The sequence below is a fragment of the Copadichromis virginalis genome, linkage group LG1 (genome assembly GCF_057382275.1).
Source record: "Copadichromis virginalis isolate Kocher_CV1m ecotype Utaka linkage group LG1, C_Virginalis_male_GT1.1, whole genome shotgun sequence".
Lineage (NCBI taxonomy): Eukaryota > Metazoa > Chordata > Actinopteri > Cichliformes > Cichlidae > Copadichromis > Copadichromis virginalis.
This window is the reverse complement of record NC_140618.1, coordinates 19,450,528-19,457,839: the sequence shown is the minus strand read 5'-3', so window position 1 is coordinate 19,457,839 and position 7,312 is coordinate 19,450,528.

The following is a 7,312-nucleotide window of genomic DNA, read 5'->3' as shown; positions in this document are numbered from 1 at the left end:
AAAAGGAGTTCCAGACTGAGAGCTGGGATCTGGGAAGAAGCTGAGCAGCCAGGTGTACAGACTATCTGGAATCAGATGGTAAACGCTGAGGCTGCTGATCCTCCACTTTGCCTCAGATGGGGATTCTGGCTTTGCAGTCTTTAAGGAAATAGCTTCCCTGCACTCAGATGGCTATTGATGATAAGATTAAAACCTCCCGAGAAGAAATTAAGCCGCAATGACATACCTTACATCGGCAAAGCTGGCTGTTATTAAAGCTGTATTGTGAAAATGTGATATGAGCATAAAATCATAAATCTGCAACACCGAAGATACACCACTGCCATCCAGTGTTGACCTCTGAGTACTACCTGCACGGAGTTAAAATAAACACACAGTCCATCTGCTACAAGATGTGGCTACACAAGGATAACTCATTACAGCTATACCATGCCTTTTCCATTTGTGGTCAGTTTTATGGCTTTTGAACTGTAAACATTGTTCCAAGGAAAAGGAAACACATAATGCTTGTGTTGTGACATTCTTATCTCACAGAAAGTCCACAGACTGCTTCTCTTACATTAAATCTGGTAGTTAGTTAATTACAGGCAAAAGGATGTAGTGGAAACATAAGAATATAACTCTGCTTTATAATGAAGTTGGCCATGTATATAATAAAACAACAGCACACATGCATTTCATTATGCTGCACCGAACATTAGAAGCATGTCATCTTCCTGAAACTGGAAGAAAATTGAATTAAAGTGATAATTTGCTATCGGTTATACTTGTTTATTCATGATATAGGTGGAGGAGGCTGAGGCAGCTCTTCTCAGAAAGGGATTGCTGTTATTAACAGCAACGTAACGCCAAATGTATCTTACTTCATACATGTGTTATTGTGAGGTTTAGGTTTTGAGACCTCAACGTCATCAAAACCTAAATACATTTAGAAATAATTTCTCTTAAACTATGTGCAACAACATTTGAATGTGTGGGGGAACAAAGTAGTTTTTACTGTCTTAAGAAATAGCTGATGGATTTTTAAAAAAAAATCTCAGTTTTTCTGGTGAATACTGGAAAAAGATGTATCGTTTAATGTATTGATGATAAAGTTTAGTGCAAATTTCTAAGACTGTACCAATATGCAGTAATTGGCTACAAACACCATTATGTACGAACTGGTAATAGATACAGAAATGGTGTGTATGGATGGCAAAAAGGTTTTGCAGCATGATTATTATAATACTCCACACCAACATGTATCGCATCCATAAAAACACCTTGAAATCATCAGGCAACTGAAAATTCAACAGATATGAATGAAATATACTGCAATCATAATAAATAAACTGTCCTGATTGCATTTATATGCAATGAACTAGCTGTGTCTATTGTATGTTTAAAAAAGAAAGAAAGAAAGAAAACAATCTTAAGAATGTAAAAATCTAATAAATCATTCCCATGACTATGTTTTACGACCCCCACTCATTTCCAGACACCTCTGTCTTTCTTTTTCCCCTGCAGTAGAATAACCCACCAGTAGGGGAACATTTTTTTTATCCACATTACTGGTGAGACAGCTCCAGGACTCTCTTGAGTGTTACGGCCACATATCACGCTTCCTCGGGCAGCCAGCAGCTATGACACAAACTATGTGCAAGCTTCCTCTCACACACACGTTTCATGGTGAGATAACTGGAGACCTCAGCACCTCTGTGCTGTCAGGAAAGTATTTACTTTCCTCCTTGCCCTGTCAGGAGGACACACACACACACATAACACAGCACAGTCACACATGCAAGCTTGTTTGGTTCTCATTCACAGCTAATACCATTTGCATATGAAACATCTGTTTAGCTTTAACACTTGAGACAAACACCAATGAGAAGCATTGCCTTCCACATGTTAAGATTGATTAAAACATCCATCTGGTGGCTACCTGATTGGAGGGACACCACCAAACGTTTTACAATTCCATACAAAATGAATGTTTTTGTCTTTTGTTTTTTCAGTCCAATCCACAACTGCTGAGACACAACACCATGACTGAGAAGCTGTGAGTGGTTTTGAAACATCATGCAATAATGTAAAGCCTCAATATGTGGCTACATAGCATGCCATCTGTGCCTGATGTTATACACAGCACACTTTAGTCCATCTCAGATCAGCCATTGTTTAGAACATCTTCTGTTCGGCCATCCCCAGTTTGCCCCAGTTTGCCCCAGTTTGCATAAAAATGTTATGGTATAAAGTTTGGACATATATAATGAGTGCTTTGAGATTTTAGCTTCATGTGTCAAAGACTTTTCAACATATATGTATAGATTTTATTTTTTAAAAACTGGTCCAGCAGCGTTTAGACATGAATATCTCAAAAATTATTAAAGATAAAAGAAAATCCAGTACGATTTTCAGGCTCTTATCGGCAATGGCTTTTATAATATTTGTCTTCACATATTGCCATAGTGTGCAAGAAAAAGGGAGGCCTGAAAGTGAGTTACATGGACCTTTTTGAAAAATAGAAATTAAAATTAAAATCAATCTACTGTTTGACATATGAAGCTAAAATTCCCAAATTTTATACAGTCAAATTATACAGTGAAAAGTTTTCATATAGCTATCTGCAGTTCTGTAAAAAAAGACAGAAGAAGAAGAAAGAATACCCCATGATTCAGTAGCTTTTAGAACAAATTTTAAAAGAAATAACTTGAATTAATCATTTTCTGTGTAACTTTATCAGTCTCTCACATCATTATGGAGGAATTTTAGCCCAGTCTTCCCTACATGTTGCTTCATCTCATTAAGTTTTTTGCCATTCATTTATGCACATCTCTCTAAACGTACCACCAAAGCTTTTCAATCAGGTTGAGGTCTGGACTTTCACTGGGTCATTGCAACACCTTCATTCCTTTCATTTTCAGCCCTTCTGCTGTTTTGCTGCTGTGCTTGGGATCATTGTCCTGTTGCATAATTCAAGGTTTAGCTTTCAGACAGATAGCCTCACGTTTGACTCTAGAATACTTTGATATGCAGACAAGTTCATGGTCAACACAGTGACCTCAAGGAGCCCAGGTGTGGCTGCAAAACAAACCCAAATCATCAGACCTCCACAACTGTCCTTGATAGCTGTTATGAGGTGTTTGTGCTGATATGCTTTTTGTTTTTTTATCAAACGTGGTGCTGTACACTATGGCCAAATATTTCCATTTTGGTCTTGTTTGTCCGAAAGATATGGTTTCAGACGTTTTGTGCTTTTTTCACATGCAACTTTGCAAACCCATGCCATGCTGCCATGTTATTTTCAGACAGAAGAGGCTTTTTCCTGGCAACTATTCCATGCAAACCATACTTTTTCAACCTTTTTCTAATTGCACTGTCATTAACTTTAACATTTAACATGCTAAGTGTCAGAAACGTAGCTCTAGGGTTCTTTGGCACTTCCCCTGAGCATTTCCTCATCTGACCTTGGGGTTATTTTGCTGGGACTCTTGGGAAGACCACAATGCTCCAGACGGGAAAACTGCAAAAGCTTCTGCAGTTATAGAGGCAATCATGCTCGGTGATGATCAGCTAATGAAGTGCATTTGATTATCAGCACCTGGCAGCTACTTACCCTTTTAATTGCATAAGTAAGGGTGTACTTTGCTTTGTCCTGTGAAAACTCTCTTTGTTCCATGACTGTAACAACATATAAAACATATATGATAATTTTACTCTTAAATAAAGTTATTTCTTCTGTGTTTATCATTCTTTATGCTGTCTTAATCACAGTTGCTAGGTTACAAACGAGCTAAAGCTTTGCAGTGGGACAGCACAATGCCGGTTCATGCTGTTGTTCTGCCAACTGTAATACTACTTAAACATTTAGGTGGTCATCAGTTCAGTTCAATTTCATTTATATACCACCAACAGTCACCTCATGGAGCAAGCACTTGGTGGCAGTGGGAAGGAAAAAGTCCCTTAAAACAGGAAGACACTTACAACAGAACCAGGCTCAGAGCTGGTCAGTTGGGGTTTAAATATCAGAAGCTTGCTTCCTCATTCACAGGAAACATGAATGCATTTGTACATATTGTAATTTATTTGCTATAGGGAAGGTTACAAAACCACAAAGTAATATGGATATGTCCTTTGGTGAGGCTGATTGGCATTTATCAGTGGCAAACAGTTGTTCTGAACAAGCAGACCAACATCTCCATCCACCTTTTTGGCAAGCCAGCCATGACGCTTGATTCACTTGATTCAGTTTTGGTGCACTAGATGAGGGAGAGCTGGTTCTAATTGGGATAGGAAGATAGGCTGTAACCTTATCTACAGAAAGCTGCTGTGTGCTGCATTATTTCATCTCCTCGTGTGCCCTGAAAAAATATGACAAAAGCATCAGAGAATGGAAAAACTATGAGCTCAGACTTCGTAACCTGGCAGATATAATCAAATCATTCTGCTGAGGGCCTAACTCGTGTTTAACGCCAGTCTATACATCATACTGTATATCTAATTTAAGGCCGAGCTGACTGCTCTTTGAAGAAGCAGTTTTGAAATCACATTCCAGTTTCCCCTCCCAAACAGCAAATTATTTCTATTCCCGCAGGACGTGTGATTTCGGACTCGGAGTTGGAGCAAATCACTTGCAGACTACTTCATGAGGAGCTTATTAATCTGAGTCAAGGGGTCTGGGATTCAAGCTGAAGTATAAACAACCTCCTCATCAATGGGCAACGTTTAGAAAAAAAAAAAGAGAAGAGAAAAAAAGCTTTGACTATAGAGTGAGCTTGGTTCCACCTCAACAACGTCAACCTACGTGCAGACTCAGGTTTGACGCCAGATACCACAGAGAAAAGCTACGGCAAAAATGTGCCCTGTAATTGGTAACAGTCTCTAAATTTATGTAAGCAAGGTAGGCTGTAATTAATCCCAGCACAATGAGGATCCTCTGTGGAGGAGTGCATATGTCTTTGTTATTGGACATCACCACAGGGCCATTCTGCAGCCCATCAGATACAGTGTCTAAATACATAGCAATCAGATGTGGAAGGGTTTTTTTCCTAAAACATCTCCCACCAATGCCTCAGCAGCAATTACAAAAGGTTATCAAGGGGCATCGACCACCAGTCTCTGACCTACATGAACCCGCCCTCAGTTCCCCTAAAAAGGTGCCTCTGTGCCTTTTCCCCCCCTTTCTTCCTCATTAAAATCCCAGAATCAGACTGTTTAAATTACGATGGTCTGCAGTCCTCACAGCAAGTTGGAAGAAAGATGATGGGAAAGGCAGTTTGGAAAGATGCTGAACGTAGCTGGCACTTCTTATCTGCCACATATTAGCAACGTTGAGAAATGGTGTTTGCCATATTGCATTAGCCCGCTGCCGTCCCATCATCGCCTGCCATTCTCAGCAACAACATGATCCAAATGCATTCCAGATGTCTCAGCCATCAAGCTTTAATATTTCACTACCCTCCATTAATCTTATCAAGTGTGAGACAGATCCCTGCCTGATAACATCTCACAGCATTTCAGTCTATCAGTGCCTGCAGCTGACCACAGTCTCACTAGAAATTGAAATTTATATCACCTTGCAGATCTCCTTTGCACATAAATTAACTAATGTGCTGGAAGCCTAACAATAAAATAGCTAGGATCTTTTTTTTTTAACACTCGGAAAATAGTGAAACCTAATCCGAGTAGAAGGTTGTATTTCATATGGAAGTGGAGATAAAAATGTCAAGAAAACACCCTTCATCTCACAATTATCAAGATTATGGAAAATACACACTATACACAACTTTTTTTTCCAAACAAAATAAAAAAAAATAATAATAATGAAAAAAAGTGGTGTCAAGAAAAGCAAATAAATGTCCAAATTCACAAAAAAAAACCAGTTTCCTCTGTGCTGCATCACATATTCGAGATTCTTGGAATTCTGGGAATGGTGGAGATCCACTGTGGTAGTTTTGAAAGCAAAGTGGTTTGTTGTGAAACAAACAGGCCAGTGTGGCAGGCAGGCTCGCTGTTGTAATACGTGCAGAGTGTGGTTTGGCGCTTTCTTGCTAAAATAAGCATGAGCTAACCCTGAATGATCTCTTTGCGGTTCTTGATCACAATTTTGTGGTGGAGTTTTACACTTAACATTTGAGCAAAGAGTAATATGACATTTAGTCCCCAGACATTAACTCTCGTAACATCATGAACATCATTCTGAACATTACCACATTAATGCTTTTTCTGTTCTCGTTATCAGAATGAATATATATTCGCTGGACACTTTGTTAGGTACACCTTGTTAGTAGCAGCCTGGACCCCTTTTCACTTTCAGAATTGTTATAACTCTTCATGGCACAGATTCAACAAGCATCACAAAGTTGAGCACGCAGTTGCAGATTCTTCAGCTGGACATCCATGACGAAAATCTCTCGGTCCACGACATCCAAAAGTGCTCTACTGGATTAAGATCTGGTGGCTGTGGAGGTCGGAAGTGACCATAAAGGGGATGGAAATGATCAGCAACGATACTCAGCTAGGTTGTGGTGTTTAAATGATGTTCAGTTGGTACTTTAGGGCCTAAAGTGTCACAAAATAGTCCCCACAGCAAAACCACCACCAGCCTGAGTCAATGATACAAGGCAAGATACAGTCATGCTTTCAAGTTTACACCAATTCTGACCATGCGATCTGAATGCTGCAGTTTTTCCAGTCTTCTATTGCCCTGTTTTGGTGTAACTGTGTGAACTGGAACCTCAGGTTTGTGTTCTTAGCTGACAGGAGTGGCACCTGCTGTGGTCTTCTGCTTCTGTAACTCATCTGCTTCACGGTTCCATATGCCTTGCGTTCAGAGATGCTCTTCTGCACACCGTGGTTGTAACAAGGGGTTATTTGAGGTACTGTTGCCTTCTTACCAGCTCAAAGCAGTCTCGTGTGTAGTAAAATCCCATCAGATCAGCAATTTCTGAGATACTCAGACCAGCCTGTCTGCAACATTCAAAGTCACTTTAAGTCACATTTCTTCTTCACCCCAATACTCGGATCATCTTGACTATGTCCACAAATTTAAATGCATGGACTTACATTTACATTAAGTAGATGAAAAGGTGTATCACACTGATCACACTACAGCCAATGAAGCTGAGACAGCAATTACACCATGTATACAATACAAGCAACATACAATTTACTCCATCAGTACCTGTATTTTATTTCACTGACCTGACTTTTAAAATTTTATACTGAAGAGACTACTCAGGTCAGGTTAATTAAATAAAGTTTATCTCTTAAATATAATTTTTTCTAGAAAACTGATGCCATGAAAACGCTGAATGTTATTTTTAAAAAAACA